Raw genomic sequence first — 20,911 nt, 5'->3', positions numbered from 1 at the left:
AGCCATGCGAAGACCATTTTGAAGGATGACAACTTTGTTAGCGCCATTCTACAGAGTCCGGCACTCGAAGTGTAACCAAATTCGTACTGCTCGCGCAGCTGAAGCACCGGCATCATCTGGCTATATGACAGTCCAGAGTATAGTTTACAAGCGCTTGGAAGCATTTTGCCGAGAGTATACGCGAAAAAAAAATCAGTAATGGATTTCAAATGTAATAGTGTGATTGCATTATATAATATTTGGCTGAAAATCACAACCAGCGATTGATCGTGAACTCGAGCACGTTATAGTAAATAAAGTTTTTATTTATCGCACCATTACTCGTCACTATGCCAAGGTAGCATCAGGAAACGTCTTGGAGGTGATCATGAAAAGACTGTAACGTCACGTGAAATGGTTAAATAACTGAAGAAGCGACTTGAGCGAAATCTCCGACGAAGTGCCAACCAAATAGCGAAAGAACTGAAAATATTTGACCGTAGCATCCGCCGCATATTGAAAAATGATCTCAAAGTCAAGCCTTATAAGATCCAAAAGGCGCATGATCTCACACCAAAGCAGCAACAAGTCAGGCTTGAGAGAGCGAAGGAGTTGCTTCGCTTGGCCGAAAGCCAAACAATTTCCAAACATTATGTTTTCTGACGAGTAAATTTTTCACATTGAGCAATTTGTAAACTCCCAAAACAAGTATTCATACGAGAATTTGAGTCATCGATTGGCCATCAGAAGGCAGCACCCGCCACAGGTAATGCTTTGGACAACTATAACCGTAGATGGAAGCTCTCCAATAGTTTTCATCGATCCTGGCGTCAAGGTAAATGCGAAATATTATTGGGAAAGTATTCTGGAGATTGCTTTGAAGCCGTGGGCAGAAAAACATTTCGTTGGCAGAACATGGACGTTTCAAAAGAACTCGGCACCATCTCACAAAGCTCGAGTGAACCAAGAATGGCTAAAAAACTACGTTCCGAGCTTCATAACGTCCAAACAATGACTCTGAAATTCACCAGACTCGAATCCGATGGATTATTCCCTTTGGGCCATTTTGGAGAGCTAAGTCCGAACTAATAAGCAGTCTCGGGGCACTGAAAAAAGCCATTGTCCGCGAGTGAGACAAAATACCTGCAAGTCCCAATCGGGTAGCTTGCCACTCGTTTCTGGACCGTCCCATGACCATAGTCAATGCAAAAGGTGGTCATATCGAGCAAAAGTAAACTGATTATAAATTTTGTATTCTTTTCACACATTTTTTACTTTGGATTGAATAAAAGTAATTTTCCAAACTAAATTTGTGGCCTTTTTAATTTGTTACACTTCGAGTGGCGGATTCTGTAGTACCGATTTGCGCGATTATATGCTTTTGAAAGCAGATCTTTAAAAAAGCTCATATTTTTCCTGGTTCAAAATATTTAACAGCATTCAATAGCAATCATACAAAAATCCCATTGCAAAGTAAAATTTAAATAAAATAAAAAATATTACTACACTTTTCTTCTTTTTTTTTAAATCGTCTTCCTTATACACTTTCATGGAAATTCCCAAAATGGCCAGCAAATTAAATTAAAATACTCTTACGCGCTTATCTTTTATAAAGATTATCACATCTCCTGCTCTCATGCCCACTACGCTTCGCCTTTTTGAAATAGCGCACGCCACAACCGCTGCAAGGAAAGTCAAAGCCAACCACCACCGTTGCCATATACTATAAGCCAATTAAATTGCGCGCTGAGAGGTGGCGCCCTTACCGCTAAAAACAAATTGAGAGCATAGAGAAGGGAGCGTGCGACTAACCTGAGTGCTTTGTCATCCGTCTTAGTAATCTGGCATTTTTCTGGCATTCATCATGCACCAAATTTTTGGCACAATTTTCGTTTCACTACAATTTGGCTAACATAAATTTTTTGGAATTTTGAAAATGTTTTTCTTAATTATTTATTTTATTTTCGTATTTAACTGTAGTATGTAATTTGTGCTCTTAACACTTTAAACATTGATCTTCTGCCTTGCTACATGCCACACTTCATTTAATGCCACTTCGCTTGGCCGTCGCTGTCACAATCATTTTTGTTGTCGTCTGTCAACGTGGCGTTTAGCTGGCTGTGAGCAACAAGCACAAAATACACAAAGACCTATGAAAAATACAAAAAAACATATGAGGCCGTTAATAAATAACAAGCAAATGAAAAACAATTTACAAGCAAACGTCACCATTCAACAAATGTCAGCGCAGTCATCAAAGCGGCAAAACTGCGCGGACAGTTGCGCTCATAGCGCAATACTCGTTGTACTACATATGTACATACGAGTATATATAAGACATTTCGTAGGCACACATTGGCCAATTCACTGACTCACTAACTCACTGCCGCACTAACTACTTCACCCACTTATGCGCTTTGTTTAAATATTCTGTCAGTTGGCTTGAGGCGGTCAGCATTGTTTTCGACTTTTTTTTTCTTATAGCATTTGGTTTTTATAGTTTTTTTTCTGTGCTTTTAATTTTGCTGCTGCAGCCGTGTTGTTAAACACTGTGTCCATAAAAACAGCATGTAAATAAATTCAGTTTGTGTAAGCAAAAAATTGTTGAAATTGGAGTAGAAATTCCATTTGGAGTGAAGGCTGCTGGAAGCATATTGTCAGGCGCCACTAATGTGAAATAAAATAGAAATGTATTAAAAAATTACAGATTCCTGTAATTTTAGGTTTAGATGTTAATCTCAAAAGTACAAACTTAGTAAGGTAAAGATTTCCAATATATTACAAAGATTAGTTCACATTTATGGCGCTAAAACACATGGAGTAGGTGCCTGCAACTGTATCCATAAGTTGTTACGCACAAAGGAAATCAATTAATTTCTCACTACTCTTTTAATTAAATAAAGCACAAGAATTGTGTATTGACCCTAGATTCCACATTGTATGGCCATAGTGTAAGATGCAGGAGGGGAACTTAGAGTAGTACTAGATTTTGTTCGGTAATGTTAGTTATCAGGCAATTCGCACTGTTACCATTAGCTACTGTTGTCTGGGATGAGTTGCTACTCAAATGTTCAAAAGTTTCTTCCTTTTCTTTCGTGCAATCACGTGCCTCGAATTTAGTCATAGTTCGAGTGCTCTAAATTATTAACTTCCTTGTGGGTCGCCTTGAATTAAGAGCTATTTAAAGCCGCACTCCAGCTACGATCAGATATTATCAAAACCTCTGAAACTTAAACGGTCACTCCATCTATTAATTACTTGCTTGCGTGCTCTTCCCATTTGTCGTTGTGTTATAATTTATTTTGTGGGATGTATTTTATATGTCTTGGGATTTCGTATTTTCTGGAACTATTATAATTTATATCCTATTTCAGAACGCGCCATGTGTTTCAAGTGACCCCCAAAGTCTATAAATTAATCTATAAATTAGCTTTTATATTATAATATGTATAACAGTTAGTATAACACTATTCCGGCCACATTGCTCGTATCCGCTAAAGATATGTAAAATTTAACATAAAAATTTCTGTTGAACTTGTTGTATCGTATAACAACTTGTATAACACTTTTTAACACACTATTCTCCGCGCATTTTATGCGCTGGTATGACCTCCGAGTGAAATTTCAGAGCCAGACATTAATCTGAGATATTAGCTTTTCGAGTACGCGTTGTACAACAGTTTGTATGACAGTTTGTATAACAGTTTTAACTGCATTAAACTCCAAGTCATTTAGTTCATTTAGTACGCTATTCAGCTAGGTGACCCATATAATAGGTATATGTAGAAATTTACAGAATCGCTTACTCTTGTAAATATAAAATATATTTACGATATGTATAACAGTTAGCATAACACTATTCCACACACATTGGCTAAGAATATTTAGCATTTAACGAAAAATTAGCTGTTGAACCTTTTGTATTGTATAGCAACTTGTATTACACTTTTTAACATACTATTTTCCGAAGATTATTATGATCTGGTAGAACCTCTGAGTAAAATTTCAAATGGAAATCTGAAGCATTCGATTTGACAGCACAAGCTGTATAATAGTCTGTATAACAGCGTGTATAACCGTGTGTATAACAGTTTATTGTATAACAATTGGTATGACAGTTTGTATAACCATTTGTACTTCATTTAAACCTAGTTCAATTTGATTTAGTTAGCTAAAAAATACAGACTCAGTGGAACATTAACTATGGAGCTTGGTAACACATGTACAATTTCTCATATTTTCTCAGCAACACTATAGATTCAAAAACCTTCGAGTGTTATCTTAGGTGTAGAAAGTTTTTAGAACAGTTTACTATGTAGAATGAATTAAATTTGTATAATATGATTTGTATAATAATTTGTTTAAAACTATTCCGCTCAAATAGAAGAGAGAGAAGACACTGTGAAAGTATTATCGAGGCGCCAGAGGGCGCCAGGCTCCTTAAAGCTTTGTGCAAGGAACACTCAAACGGTGTTACAACTTTAAAAAGACCAGATGGGTCGTATACAAAAAATCGGAAAGATACTTTGGAATATATGCTTCAAGTACACTTCCCGGGATCTATAGATACGTCATCGACAGTGAGGGATGATCAGTTAACACCAGACCAAGGGGTCGTGGCTAACAAAAAATCCTGGAGTCTGTCAGGACGTATCTTTACCCCAAACAAAGTACGATGAGCCGTTGGGTCCTTCCAATCATTTAAAGCACCAGGGGTAGACGGTATTTTTCCAGCCCTCCTCTTACGAGGGATAGACACACTAATAAAACCACTTGTTGCCATTTTTAGAAACAGCTTTAGTATGGAATACATACCAAACGTTTGGCGTAAGGTCAACGTGATATTTATTCCAAAAACGGTCAAGAGGTCCAGTGAACTTCCAAAGTCATACAGACCTATTAGTTTAACTTCGTTTCTCCTAAAAACAATGGAAAGATTGGTGGATCTTCACATTAGAGAAAATCTAGAAAAGAACACACCTTTGCATAAATCGCAATACGCATATAATAAAGGGAAATCTACAGAAGGAGCTCTTCACTTTCTCGTATCAAAGATAGAGAAAGCTCATTTTTCTAAGGAAATCGCCTTATGCGCATTTTTAGATATCGAGGGTGCATTTGATAATACAGATTATCGCTCGATTGATAGAGCATTACAAAATAAAAACATTGACAAGCCGACCATAGGGTGGGTAAAGGCAATGCTGGAAAGCAGAGAAATCAGCCCATCTCTAGGAGATGTATCAGTCTCAGTCAAAGCATTAAAAGGATGCCCCCAAGGTGGTGTTTTGTCACCTTTATTATGGTCCCTGGTTATTGACGACCTCCTAGTCAAACTAAGTGAGTTAGGCTTGGAGGTAATTGGCTATGCTGACGATATTGCAGTGATTATTCCTGGCAAATTCGACAGAACAATATCCAGCATTATGAATCAAACATTAAATTTCATTCTAAACTGGTGTCGTGCAGAAGGACTTTCTATAAATCCCAGCAAGACTATTATTGTACCTTTCACAAACAGATATAAGTTGGACCTTGGTTCAATTACTGTCGAAGGAACAAATATAAACTATTCCAATGAGGTCAAATATTTAGGAGTTGTTCTGGATAAAAGATTAAATTGGAACTCTCACCTTAAATCGGTGATAGATAAAGCCACCAGAGCCATGTGGGCATGTCGCAGTCTCCTGGGGAGAACATGGGGTATTGACTCCAAAATGATTCATTGGATGTATACAATGATGGTTCGACCAATCATTACCTATGCGTCCCTTGTTTGGTGGCCCAAAACCACACAAGAAACAGCCAAGAAATTACTGGCAAGTCTTCAAAGGCAGGCCTGTTTGTCTATAACAGGTGCCATGCGAAGTTGTCCCACAACTGCAATTGAAGCGATAGTAGAATTATCCCACAACTGCAATTGAAGCGATAGTAGAATTATCCCACTGCATATATTCATATGGAAATGTGCAGCTAGAAATGCACTAAAAATGCAAATCTTGTCAAATAAGGAATACAGTGACTTTGGTCATATGAGTATTCTAAGAAAAATACCGGATAGGGATATTAGCTGTTCAGTAACAGACTACATGATTACGAAACGGGTCTTCAATAGAAATTATGAGATAATTATCTCAGACCGTGATGAATGGGAAATTGGAGGACCTTGGGTTAACCCAAAAAGTCTAATATGGTTCACTGATGGTTCAAAAACAAATACTGAAGTTGGTGCCGGGATCTTTGGACCCAACACAAAAATTTCAGAACCCATGGGCAAATGGCCCAGTGTCTTCCAGGCCGAAATCCAAGCGATTTCGATCTGTGCACTGACAAATCTAAAAAGGGGTATCAAAGGGGCCCACATAACTATATATTCGGACAGCCAAGCGGCACTGAAAGCACTAATGTCTCATTCTTTGGAGTCGAGACTAGTGGAAGAATGTGTAAACAATCTTCAAAAATTATGTACAAAAAATACGGTTGTACTTTGCTGGGTTCCAGGTCACTCTGGAATCGAGGGTAACGAAATTGCTGATGAACTGGCAAGGGCTGGATCGACATCAGACCTTATAGGACCAGAACCATATTGTGGTATCAACTGGGCGGAAGCTAAATCCAGGGTAGACCAATGGGAACATACTCTCAGAATAGCTTACTGGGAAGATAATCTGAAACTTCGTCAAGCCAAGAGGTTGGTTAGACCTTTTACCTACAAAAAGGAACTGATTAACTTACGGAAAGTAGATATCAGGAAAATAGTAGGCTTTCTTACGGGCCACTACTATCTAAACTATCATCTTAACAGAATTCAACTCCTCAGGGACACTGAGTGTAGACTCTGTTTTGAAGATGATGAAACAACGGAGCACTTATTGTGCGAGTGCGTTGCACTGGCTAGAACCAGAATGCAAATTTTCCACCGTGATCAACTGGATCCGGAAGAAATAAAGAAAGCTCCTATTACAGATATACTAAGGTTTATACGTATAGCAGAAAAATTGTTGGAAGAACATGGCTTTCAACCAACTCCTTTCCAAAGGCAGAGAACAACTAGGCAAACTAGAACCTTATGTAGTGGTCGGGTAACTTTCGCGGATGATCAGAAGGATCATCCATATTAAATTAGGTAGCTTGACACAAAAGATCTTTTAGGTCGCAGTGTCGGTCATTGGACCACCTACTAGGATAAATTAAATTAAAAATTAAATTCCGCTCAAATTGTTTCAATTATCTAAGAATTTGTGCAATTTTGTCTAAAAATAACAAACCGTCTCAAATAACAAACTGATTAACAGTTGATTAACTCATTAACCGCTTGCATAACCCTTTTAGTTCTCCGTTATCACAAATTTTACTATGAAAGGCATGACACCATTAAAATAGTTAGTATTGCACACTTAGCGCTGCGTGTATTCATATATTCGTTTTCGTATAACACATTTTCGTATGACAAATAATGTTGTAAAATTTTTTTTATTTGAATTATTACAATTTTTAATTCAATCAATGACTCACCTCTTTCTCTACTCGAATAGCTGTCTCGCTATTCACAACATTACTGCTACTGCTTCTCCTTTTTCTTGCTTTATTTTCTTTTTAGTATTCTCGCTACTCTACCTACAGTGGCGCCAATTTTTCTAAATCTACCACTTTTCATTTGTTTCTCTTCACCTTTTTGCACTACTTTTTCAGCATTTTCCTTTGCATTGCTAATCTTTCGTCTTTTTCATTCTATTTAATTGCTATTAAATGAATCATTTGTTATTGTTGCCGTCATCAGCTGTCGGTTCAGCAGTTGGCGCTGCTGCTGCAGAGTCGCACTACTGCACATTATTAACTAGCCAACAACAAGAAAGATGTTGAGCCAGCGTTCACACCGTGCACACACAATAATCCGCTGTGCGTCCGTCTTTCACTTTTCACTACAAAATCTAATTTTTAATTTATTTATTTACTTTTTTAATTATAATTTATTTTTCATCGACTTTTTTGATTACTGTTTTACGCTGATTTCACGTAAAATATATCAGCACACTGTTTACTGCTTTGAAGAAGCTTTTCTGCACACACACACTTACACGTCACTGCAGCGTGGTACCAAAGGTAACGTTTAAGGTATTTTTTATTTATTTTTTATAAAACAAGTTGATATTATTTTCTTTTTAATAATTTTTGTTAATTTAGTGCAATTTTTGCCTCTTACTTTTTAAGCAAGTTTTCTAAATTGCTCGGCTTTTGTAACTTTTACTTTTCCAATTTTTTCTTGGTGGAATTTTTTTATTTTTACTTTTGCTTACGATCCACTTTTATTGCACACTGCGCCGCTACAATTTTTTTATTTTTCACATCAATTACCTGCACTTATCTATTTACATACTTTGGTGTTTCGTTTTCGGTGCCGGAGTATGTTGTAAAGCTGAAAATATTATGATGTAATTTATTAACAACAACACTAGCAATTAAATACTTGCTTTCAATAATATATTAAAAGCAAAAAATCGCATATTTAGTATAAAAATATTTCACCACGCGGTTTTTCTGTTTTGATAAAATTTCCGCGTTTGGTGACGAAAAGCTGACTGCTTTGAAACCACAAAAATTTCGCTCAGGCAGAGGTGTAGCCACGCAATTTTTAGAAGGGGGTTTATGCAATATATGGAAAATTATCAGCATATCGAGTACCATACCCCCAAGTTACGGTGGAATTAAAAATTAAGCCTTTTGTTGTAACTCAAGCAAACCCCAGTCAGACTAAATTCTAAGGCAGTCCATATTTTAGATTTTCGAATTCTGGATATACTTTTTACAATAAAAAGTTTAATATTTAAATTACAAATAAATTAAATAAATTTTTTAAAATTTAAATATTTTACTTTGATAGTTATATTGGTAAATGGTTTATTTTTTCGCCTCTTCAGTATTGAGTAGTCCCATTCTTTCATTTTTATGTCCTCCTAGTTATTTTTAAATTTTGCTTTTATATGCTAAAGTGTTAGGCATAATTTTACTTCCATTGCTAAATATTATTTTTAGTTTACAATAAAATATTTTTTTCAGATTTATATTTTCTAGGGTGTACAACAGTATAAAAAAATATTTTGCTTCACAGTTTTGTCGTGCTCTAATCATATGCTCCTCAAGCCTTATAATCTGTCCACATGTGCTCATAAAACAGTTTGTATAACAATACGAAGAAAGGCAGTGCTTTAAAGTTTTGCCCTATTATTTAGGCAACTCAGCCATCCAACCTCGTTCTCAGATCTCATAATTTGATTAATTGCTTCATTTTGCTGCTTGAAATGTCCACCAATACAAGTTTATACTCATATGCTATGTCGCATCAGCTTGTATAACAGTATAACACTTTACTGTTTAAAATCTTTGTCATGCCTGAAAGCTTATACATCAAAAATTAGCTCTAATATCCTAAAACCTGCTCACTTCTGCTTATAAAACTGTTTGAATAACAGTATAACACTTTACTGCTAATGGATATTTTCCTATGTTAGCAAACATTTTGTTCTCCTTTAACATTTCTGCTCGCGTGTTTTCAAAATATCTTGTATAACACTATAAAACTTTTCTGCTGACAATTTTCGTCATCCCTGAAAATGTATGCTTCAAAATGTATCTCTAATATCTTGAAAACTGCTCACTTCTGCTTATAAAACTGCTTGTATAACAGGATAACACTTGACAGCTTCAAAGTTTTACTGACTATTTCCCAATGTTAGCAAGCATTTTGATCTCCTTTAAAATTTCTGCTCGTGCGTTTGCAAAATATCTTGTATGGCAGTATAACAGTTTGCCCTTTAAAATTTTTACCGACCACACCTCTTCTGACTTAAATTTGCTCAATTGTGTTTGCAAGGCACTTTCTATGAAAGTTAACAGTTAACTGCAGCTAAGTTTCGCCGGCTGAACACGTCTACCGATAGAATTTTGCTCTCATATTAGAAAATTATTTATTATTAATTAATTCTCGCATCATATAATTTTCTCATTTATCCTCAGACACCCATATCGAACACCTTAAAAATATTTTTTCCTTTTTACTTTAATTAAATTTATTTTGCACACTTTTAAATATTCTCACCTCTATTTCTATGTGTGTACATATGCATATATTTCATATTTTCGAGTAAGCGAAGCCAACATTAATGCAAATATTTACGCTTATAAACAATGTTTATCATTTTTAAGTTTCTCTCCTTAAAAACGTAATACAACTCCCCTCTAAAGTTTCATACAAGGCAGCGCCGCTGCACAAAACAATCAGTTATTGAATATAATTGTTTAGTATTTTTTTTTTTGTACTTTTGTTGCTTTAAATTTACTTGTTTTATTATGCTGCGCCAACTCTGCACGCTACTCGCCGCTATCGCTATCGCCTTTGAAGTTTGCTGCTACATCAATTTATATATAATACGTATGTAAACGAGTGTGGTTGTACATGTGCATGTGTGTACGAATTTGTTATTATTACATTTGCCAGGCAGGCGGATGAAAAAACCCTTCCAATTTTGTATATGCCCACAAATTAAATTACATACTTGTTTCAATACGCCGCCAATATTTCTTTTGCTATTGTTGTTGTTACTATTGATATTGTTGCTCTACTTAATCTCATTACCCACACACGCACTCATGCATACACACCTTATTGGTTGTCGTCTGCATTTTTGTTATTGCTATTATACCTTATCTTGGCGTATTTTCTCTGAGAAGTGTTCAGGCAGTAACAGAATAAATTTTATTCGATTATTTAAGACTCTTTTATAACAATTTCTAAAACTTTAATTAAAAAAGTAAACAAAATTGTTCTTTAGTTATACAAAACAAATATAAAAATTATGTTATTTTTGCTCGCCTCAAAGTGCCTTATATAGGCGTACTCTGTAAAAAATATCTGCTTCTAGTAAAAGTGGCGCAACTAGACTGCATTGCCGCACACTGGTAATGAGAGCGAAAGTTGCCTAAGCATAACAATAATAATATATTTTCATACATACATCTGCTATTCATGCTCACAAGCAAATTAAAATCAAAGAATTTATTAACACAAATAAAAAATTAAATAAATAAATAACAGAGTACACGTACGAACAATTCATGGGCGATGTGTTGGCAATCACTCACATTTCCAACACACGCTCGCAACTTCCCACCATTCTCGCGCAATGCACACTCAGTGCACAATTTACATTGCACAATTTACGAAGCAACGTCTACTCTCCCACCTGCAGCTTTTCATTGCTTGAAACGGTCCGGCTTGCCTTGCCAGCTATCAATCAACTTGACTTAACGTTGCTCCAAATTACTGCCCTGTTCATGCCTCCCTCTCCACTCTCTCTTTCTCGCTAGTGCTCGCTCTCTTCCTTTCTGTTGATCTTGCTCTCTCTGTACATTTAAAGCAGCGAAAACATTCAAATTGAAAAATGGTAAAAAGCTTATAGAAAATCGAAAACAGCGCGTTAAATTGTTTATAGACTATGCGGCGTAACAAAAAACAAAAACCGTGTGGCGATCACCACTTGCGCCGCACTGTTTGCGAAGTGACTTGCGCGGGGGGTGATTTGAATAGCTGCTCGCGTTTGGCGATCAGTGATCGTTAAAATAATGCATTAAAATGCAAACGTTTGGCTATTTATCATGCAGCGGCAGCTATCGATCAACAGTGACTTGAGTAGAGATCGCTGAACTGAAGTTTTTTTCCCCTTTTTTGGGTTTGAGGTTTAGTGATCTTCAAATGAAAGGAGCATGAAATTCATGATAAATAATTCTTACTTGAAGAATAAAGACCAGTTAAGTAAACAAAATGTTTGTCACAATATTTCTCCGTATGTAAATTAAAGCACAACCTTTCAAGCATCTTAAGGTGAGTTGAGATAAAAGTAATCATAAAAGAGAAATATGTGATAAGTGATATTGAGGCAGACCAACAGTGGGGTTATCGATCGCATATTTTTAAAGCAAAGATAGGCTATACTCTGCTACAAAGATAACTAAATTTGTTCCTTATGTGGATTAAATGTAAAAAAGTAAAGGCAAAAAGTGCGATCAATGATCTTGGAGAGAGAGGGGTTATCGTACGCACATTTTTAAAGCAAATATGGGCATGATTACAATAAGATGATCACTTGGTTAAATGTAGTATTTCAATAAGGTGTGTTATATGGTATCTAAACTGCCTCGCTTCTGAAAAAAATATAATAACTAGTACTCCAGAAACTTGCATCTCCTTGTTTTTGCAGCTAAATATACACATAACCGTCGAATTTACGCTGTCTCATCCTTATATCTGGAGTTTCTAAGCAAATTATTGTGCGGCACGCTGACAAAGCTTCCAGCAGCAGTTAGTATTCTCGTTACCACATATACTTCTATATTCGATTTTCTAAACGTGGATAAACATTCCGTACATTCCCAAATTTAAAAAAATATTACTTTCAAAGCGTGTATAACAGTTGTATTTTAATTCCACAACAACTTGTGCAACTTTCCTATGCAAGAAGTCCTATTACACATTGGGGGTGGTGTATAACAGTTTTATAACACTTTATAACGGTCTTATTGAATACTTTAATACAAAATATTTATGCGGCCTTGCAAAATTGTTGTAATAGATTACACAATGTAAGCAAAAGCAATAGGTTTCTAGTTTTTTAATTATAAGATCAACACGAAATAAAAAATATTATAAAATCAAAATTATCATTATCATAGTTTTGGAAATATTTTCAAGTTTGCATAACAATTTTAGAAAAGCATTTGACAGGAATATTAAAGCAATTACAATAGGTTCAAGTTGTTAAGCTGTTGTTATTTTAGCACTACTTTGTTTATCATTAAAGGCTTGAGGATCAGTTGTAGCGCATAATAGTTTGTATAACAGTTCAAATTTATAATACAGCAAACGAACTGTTTAAACAGTTTGATAGTATTAAAACTTTATTTAAATTAAGCGTCTAAAAATCTGTATAACAGCTTTATATTAAGTTAAAGTTTTAATATACAGTACAGACATTTGTATGAGGTATGCCACTGTGTGTAACAGCGTTTAGAAGTGTGTATAACAGTATGTATAACACTTTATAACAGTTTCTCTGACGTATTTTAAGGTAAAAATAGTAACACAATTTTAACACAATGTTGATAACAAACCCTCTAACACTTTTGTCAATACTAATTTCATTCTCAAGTGCTCTGCATTCAAAAATGTGCATCTTTTTCCACATTTATAAATAAATTCATTTATTATTTTATTTATTATTATTATTGTTCGACTTTCTTAAAATAAACATTACATTTCATTTTTAATCATTAACATTAGAACGTACGACAGTGACACTAGGTCGTTTGTCGGAAGAAAAGAAAAAAAAAAAAAAAAAAAACAAAAATCTTACATTTTACATATGTTACTATGGTACTATATATTGAATTCGCTTAAAATTAATTTTCTATATTCTATAGCACCAGTGATGAACTTAAATAAGTTATTATATCCAGAAGGGCCAACACCATTTAAAATGTCAATGATTTCATCTCGGTTTAAACTATATTTTCCAAAAAATCTTTGACGAATTCTTTTAAGTATCGGGCATTTTCCTAAGAAATGTGTGATGTCTTCTAATTCCTTTAAGTTACATAAAGTGCAATTTAAACCCCTTTGGCTTCCCAAGTATATTAAATCACATCTGGCTTTCATAATCCACATAATTTTATAGATTCCAGTATTATCGTTTAAATAGCTTCTGGCGTTGTTATGATCTAATTCCTTATATAATCGGGTGCTTTGGTGTGCCCTTTCCCATAAAGTACGAGTATTCGAATCATGAAGATTTTCTATTATTGAAATTATATTTCTATTCCACTCTCTTTTATTTAAAGTGCCCCAGTTACATGCTATATTTAACTTTTGTGCTAGATTACTAATTTCTTCAACCCAAAATATCTGTTTCTCTAAAATCTTTTTTGATAGTATATGAGGCAATCTATTATCATCATATTCAAATAACGTTTTAAATATATATTTTAAGTGAAGCTGCAGTGTATACAAATGAAAACTTGGAACGTTTGTCTCTAAGAGAATGCAATAAGATGGCGTATTACTCGGGAGATGAAGTACCCTTTTTAAAAAATAAAGTTGAATTTTGTCTACTTCTTCAAACAACGAGTTTCCCCATACCTGAGCAGCATAACTCTGGATTGCTCTAGTCACCGCTAAAAACAGTTTCCATTTTGCCGACAACTTAATTTTATTTTTACTAAGAAATGTGCACCAAGTTGCATTTATGCTGTTTTTCGCTAGAACATTTCTATTTTCTATATGTTGCTTGAAACTGAGTTTTGATGTTAGCTTTACACCCAAGTAATTATATTCTTTCGTTATTGGTATAACTTCGCCGTGAAAAAACCACTTTTCTTTTTCTGCTATTCTACCGCCTCTCCGAAAAATCATTATAGCTGACTTAGATAAGTTCACTTGCATATTCCACTTATCGCAGTATTTTTCTAAGTTGCTTATCATTTTTTGAAGAGCACTAACCTCATCTGCCAATATGACGATATCGTCAGCATATAATAACAAACGGATATTTAACTCATCTATAAAGAGTCCACACTCCAAGCTGTCGTGCAGGTCATTCAAGTAAAGAGCAAAGAGCAAAGGTGAAAGCAGGCACCCTTGCTTTACTCCTGACGATATTTTGAATTTTTCACTCATTTCATCTCCTACTTTTACTATCGAACATGTATTTCTGTAATAACTTTCAATAAAGTTTGCCATTTTGGTGGAGATTCCTATTTCATGAAGCTTGTATAGCAATAGTTGTCTAGGGACAGTATCAAAAGCGGCTTTAAAGTCCACAAAAAACGCGTACACTTTTTTCTTCTCCCTAAACTTAATATGGACTATTGCTGCTAGGTTATATATGTTATCTACAGTTGAATGTCGCTTTCTGAAACCTGCTTGAAATTCTGTTATAATATTTTTATTTTCTACCCAGCTTGTGAGTCGCTCATTTAAAATGCCCATCATTATCTTTGCAACACAATTCATGAATGAGATACCTCTATAATTGGAGGGAGATTTCCTATCGCCTTTTTTAAAGAGCGGATATATCAGACTTGTTTCGAAACATTCAGATACTTGGCCCATATTATATAGCCTATTAAAAACGTTTGCCAACTCAACAAGAAACCGGTCATCGGCATTTTTAAAAAACTCATATGGAACCTTGTCTGAGCCTGGAGCTTTTCCACATTTCGTTTTTTGTAACATCAATCTGATTTCGTCTATTGAGATTGGTCTGTCTAGACCATCATCCCTTACTAGATTTGCCACATATTGTATACATGGTGCACAGCGAGTTGGATTTAATAATGTTTGAAAATAGTGCATGAATATTGCTGGCGATACCTCTAGATAAGATTCTGTGACTGAACACCGAAGGACGTTGACCATCTTCCACCAATCCTTACTGTTATTAACCTCATTTATTCTGAGTTCAAGATTGTCATAGTAATTCTTCTTGCTCTCTTCACACAGTTTCTTGTATTTTCTATTTGCCTGAATATATTTCTTTTTATCACTTCCACTCAAAGTTTTGTTATAAATTCTCAGTTGTTTTAAAGACATCTTTCTAGCTGACCGACATTTCCAGGTAAACCATTCCGATTTTTTTCTTAATCTTTCTTTATTGCGCCTCTGTGAAGTTGATATTCTAATTATATCAGTTAAATCTTCAAGATCTAGCTCTTTTTTTACATATTTCTTTTTCTGTAGGTTGCTAATAAGTTTCTTGTTATACAATTCTGCTCGTAATTCATCCCAAACAATTTTTGGTAACAAGTTCGTCTTGCATATTGAAGCTGATTTTCTTGCAGGCAATTGCATTTTTAAAATAATAGGCATGTGATCAGACCATGTTTTATAGTCCACTATAAAATCAGACGCATGTTTCAATATGTCCCGAGATATTGCACATATATCATTTACTGATTCACCTATATTACTAACATAAGTAAATTTTCCCTCAATATCACTACTTAACATGCCATTCAACACTATTAGACCATTATTTATACAGAACTCTATGAACTGCCTCCCACCTCTATTGATTTTTTTGTCTCTTGAATTCCTATCTGCTTTTCCTCCTACAATATCATTTAGTAAGATTTCGTCCATATTTACTTGTAAGTCTCCAATTCGTACATTAAGGTCACCGATTACAACACCATTTACAAAATCATTTTGAACAAAACTTTCTTTTACAATTTCAAAATCATGTATCCAGTTACTACCCTTCAAATATAATGGAATCAAGTTTACAGTTTTTTCAGCCACACAAAATTCGATTACGTCTAAACAGTCTAAACACTTATTCATTTATATACATATGTAATAGCATTTTTTCCCAGCTCATCATAAAAACCAGTCGCCTGGAAATTACATTTGCTCGCCAACTGGTACGCCATCAAATTTTACATTATTGAAAATACATTCTGTTTACCATGTGTCACTATTTCTCTAAAATATTCCAAATCCTTGCCACCGCTAACACAGCGCGTGTAAATTGTATATTGCCTTAACCAAATGATCCATTTAGTGTTGCTACTCGTTATACAAATATTTATTTATTTTTCCCATTACAATAAATTTTTGTATTTATTTATTTTTTTTTTTTTTGTTAACTGACTGTCTGCACATTTTCAATACTGAAATGAAATGCTTCTGAACATTTATGTGATTGCAAATATTATTTTTTTTTCGCACTTTTTCTTTTTGTCTTTTTGACAAGAGAATTCTTGAATAGTAATTCGTAAGGTTTGAAAATTTTTGCAAAATTTATGAAAATTTCAGTTGAATATGTTGATCAAAAAAGTCCATATATACATACATACATGAAGCTTGTCCTTTACCCGCCTTTGTGTAGCATGAAATTAACAACAAACAGCGGACAGAGTGGACATTACCGCAGCGATTGCCACTGAGAACTTTGACTGCCCAGCGGGCGTACAAAATGACTGATTGATTGCCGGGAGGTCTGGCTCTATTGCCAAAGGGTTTGCAGATGCTGCGTTTACGGAAATTGAAGCTGACTATCAGACTTAAACGATTGAATGCACTTGACCAGCGGCAGAGCTCTAAGAGATCAAGGAAAATGGAGTGAGCGAAAAAGGGCTATTTTTAGCAAAAGAAGCTTTGAAAAGTATGTGTGTGGTTGAAATAAGATATATAGGTCTATCGATAAGTTCGTGCGGTTTTACAACAGATGGCGTAACTTGATTATTATTCCATCGATCCACATTTCCAAACATTCATTGGAGAGCTACTGTCGTAAGGCACAAACGTCAGTATAAGTTTTTTATTTGAAGCGTAAACAACAATATTTTTACCACACTTGAAAATGTCGAATTTCGTGCCAAATAATGTGTTTTTGCGGGGAATTCTTCTTCATTATTTTAATATGAAGAAAAAAGCAGCCGAAAGTCATCGTATCTTGGTGGAAGTTTATGGTGAGCATGCTCTAGCTGAGCGAACGTGCCAGAAGTGGTTTGCACGCTTTAAAAGTGGTGATTTTGGCTTGGAAGACGAAGAACGCGAGGGTGCGCCGCCAAAGTTCATGGATACCGAATTGGAGGAATTGCTCGATCAAGATCCGGCTCAAACGCAAGAAGAGGTTGCAAAAACTTTGGGAGTTGATCAATCAACCATTTCCAAACGTTTAAAAGCCATGGGAATGATCCGAAAGGTAGGCCATTGGGTGCCGTATGAATTGAAGCCAAGAGACGTTGAACGCCGTTTTATGGCATGCGAACAACTGCTTCAACGGCACAAAAGAAAGGGTTTTTTGCATCGAATTGTGACTGGCGATGAAAAGTGGGTCCATTACGACAATCCAAAACGTCGGGCAACGTATGGATACCCTGGCCATGCTTCAACATCGACGTCGGCGCAGAATATTCATGGCCTGAAGGTTATGCTGTGTATCTGGTGGGACCAGCTGGGTGTTGTGTATTATGAGCTACTGAAACCGAATGAAACGATTACGGGGGATGTCTACCGACGACAATTGATGCGTTTGAGCCGAGCACTGCGAGAAAAACGGCCGCAATACGCCGATAGACACGACAAAGTTATTTTGCAACATGACAATGCTCGGCCACATGTTGCACAAGTGGTCAAAACATACTTAGAAACGCTCAAATGGGATGTCCTACCCCACCCGCCGTATAGTCCAGACCTTGCGCCATCCGATTACTATCTCTTCCGATCGATGCAACATGGCCTGGCTGACCAGCACTTCCGTAATTACGATGAAGTCAAAAAATGGATCGATTCGTGGATTGCGGCAAAACCGACCGAATTTTTCACAAAGGGAATCCGTGAATTGCCAGAAAGATGGGAAAAAGTAGTAAGCGATGGACAATACTTTGAATATTAAATTTGTAACCATTTTACGTCAATAAAACTTCAAATTTCGAAAAAAAACCGCACGAACTTAAACATAGTCCATTACAAAGATAGAAAATCAAAGGTAGAGTATATAAGCAGAGTGAGTGTAGGCGGAAATACACAAAAATATTATAAATTTGTAGTTTTGGAGGCTTTGGCGCTATTTTAATAAATGTTTGTATTGCTTAAGGGGGGACCCTCATTTATCGGGTCAAAAAAATCGATTTTTTGGAAATAAAAAATTTCAAAATTTCAAGTCGATATCTGTATTTTTGAAGGAGTGACAAAATTTTTAACAGGACGCGACGGGTGGCCTGATCGCCTGTATCCAAAACTTTAAACGCGTTTTTCTCGAAACATCATTTTTCGATTTTGTGTACACAATTGAGAACGCTGTATTGAACCAATCAGGCTTTACAATAGCTCATTTTAAAGATAATTAAATTGTTTTCAATGTGACATTAAGTGTTTTTTTTTTAAAAAAGATTTTCATATTTTTTTGTAATTTTAAAGTCAATTTTTATGCATGAAAAATCACTTTTAACATAAAACTGGGTAAAAAATATCAATTTCGACATTTTTTTTTAAATCAAAATGTCACATCGAAGGTATTATCCTAAAGTTTTAAAAAAAATTTGGTTTTTTTATTTCAGAAAAAAATTCAGAGCGCTAGAATGTACACAGATAGAATGAGGTGCCATGGACGAGGTGTATATTTCCATACTTAAAATGTTTTTTTTCTTCTCCGAAAATTTTTGTAGACAGTCAAGACATTTATTAAAGTACTTTATGAATTACAAAACGTTTGAAGTTATTTTACCTGAGAAAAAAATTCCCAAAAATGATGCATTTTTCGACCGTCTAAATGAGGGTCCCCCCTTAAGTGTTTTATTTTATAACAGCTAATAAATAATGAGTTCAATGTGTTGTTGAGAAAAGGTTATATTCAGTTCGCATATAAGTTTTGGCTATTTTATTACCTTTTTGCATAAAATAATTTGTATAACAGTTTTTACAACAAGTTCTTGGATGTATGAATTGAACGTACTATTGGAATATGCTTACATAGATTTAATTACGACATCTGAATAGTTTTTATATTTTTAATATGAAAATCATAACTGCTTATAGTCAAGTATTACAGTTGAAATTCGATACTCGGTAATTTTTTTTGTATTTTAAGATTGTATATAATCTAGTCAGCTTTTAAAAGTTTGTACGCTGGCATTGCGTGTTAGCCTGTACGGAACTGTATAACAGTTTCGTTTTGTCAGGAATTTGAACTTTGGATTTAAAAAGTAAAAATTACATTGTAGCAGGTAAATGTGTTTCTCACTACACGCTTGACGTAACTGAGAGTTAGTAATTATTTATATAAAGTTGTATATAACAGTTAAAAAAGACATTTGCAACAATTTTTTTTAACAATTTGTTTTAAATAATAAGAAGTGCATTGGAAAGTTTAGGAAACATATATCCAATTGCTATTAACTATAAAGTTGTGTATAACAGTTTTGTATAACCGTTTGAAAGTTAGTGTTTCACTGTATATTTAGAACAATAATTCAACACTTTGCTGCAAATGTAAATTTTAAAGAGCGAACGCGTGCCAATATACAGATAATCACTATGCAAACTGTATAACAGTTGGTAAAATACTTTTGTCAATGTATTGCATTTTCTTTATTGAGCTGTGTAACTGACCCTGTGCATGAGGATATGAATGACATGTAACAATTTTGTATAACAGTTAAGCTAAAGCAGTCATTTATCCTATCTATTCTAAGCTAAAGTGGAAGTTCAAAAAGTGTGCAGAATTTATAACATAAAAAATGTATAAAGGTCTGTCGACTGATATTCGTAAGAATATATCTGAATGTTCTCTTTTTAAAAAAGTTTTTTTTTATTTGAGACAAGAAATATAAAAATGCAAATCGCGTTATTATGCTTTCTAAAATTGCATTGCCATAGAAAATTTCAATTTGCAAAGCATTTAATTTTATCTTAATTTTTGTGAAGCCCAGAATAAATACTTCAAAATCGTATTAGCAAATCGGTGTATAAGAGTCTTTACGTAACTTTCTTGAAAATCTTTGATAGAAAAATATTACTTTAAAGTCTGAATTCAAATACATTTAACTGCCTCAAATTTTAAGCCCCGCCCTGTCTAAAAATTTCCATTCACTAAAAAGCCCTTCCATTATTCCTGTAACGCCTACAAGTGTGCAATCACTTTATGCTCTGCGCGCCAAAAATAAAAATTAAATAAATAAATGAACGACATCCACCGCAATATACCGCCACTGAAGCAATCCTTGAAACAACGCCTAAAACTATGCCAGCGCTAACAGCTGTTTGCATGGAAATCGGAAAATAGAGCACAAAGTAAAAGCAAAGAAAAACAATTTAAAGGAGGCGTTGAATGCGCCACAAAATGTTTTCGCTATTTCACCAAACGCTTTTGTACACGGT

The 20,911-nt window shown here is 34.8% G+C and overlaps 1 protein-coding gene across 2 annotated transcripts in view; it reads right to left on the bottom strand.

Annotated features, from left to right (window-relative positions):
* LOC129236805 (1-phosphatidylinositol 4,5-bisphosphate phosphodiesterase) overlaps positions 1 to 20,911 on the bottom strand; it is a 186,044-nt gene that overhangs the window by 161,696 nt on the left and 3,437 nt on the right. For both annotated transcript variants that reach the window (XM_054871043.1, XM_054871041.1), the window contains exon 2: positions 7,495 to 8,395. The gene's annotated coding sequence lies outside the window, so the exon portion shown is untranslated. The remainder of the gene's footprint in view (positions 1 to 7,494; positions 8,396 to 20,911) is intronic.

This window comes from Anastrepha obliqua, chromosome 2 (genome assembly GCF_027943255.1).
Source record: "Anastrepha obliqua isolate idAnaObli1 chromosome 2, idAnaObli1_1.0, whole genome shotgun sequence".
In the NCBI taxonomy this organism is placed as follows: domain Eukaryota; kingdom Metazoa; phylum Arthropoda; class Insecta; order Diptera; family Tephritidae; genus Anastrepha; species Anastrepha obliqua.
This window is presented reverse-complemented; position numbering and strand designations above follow the sequence as displayed.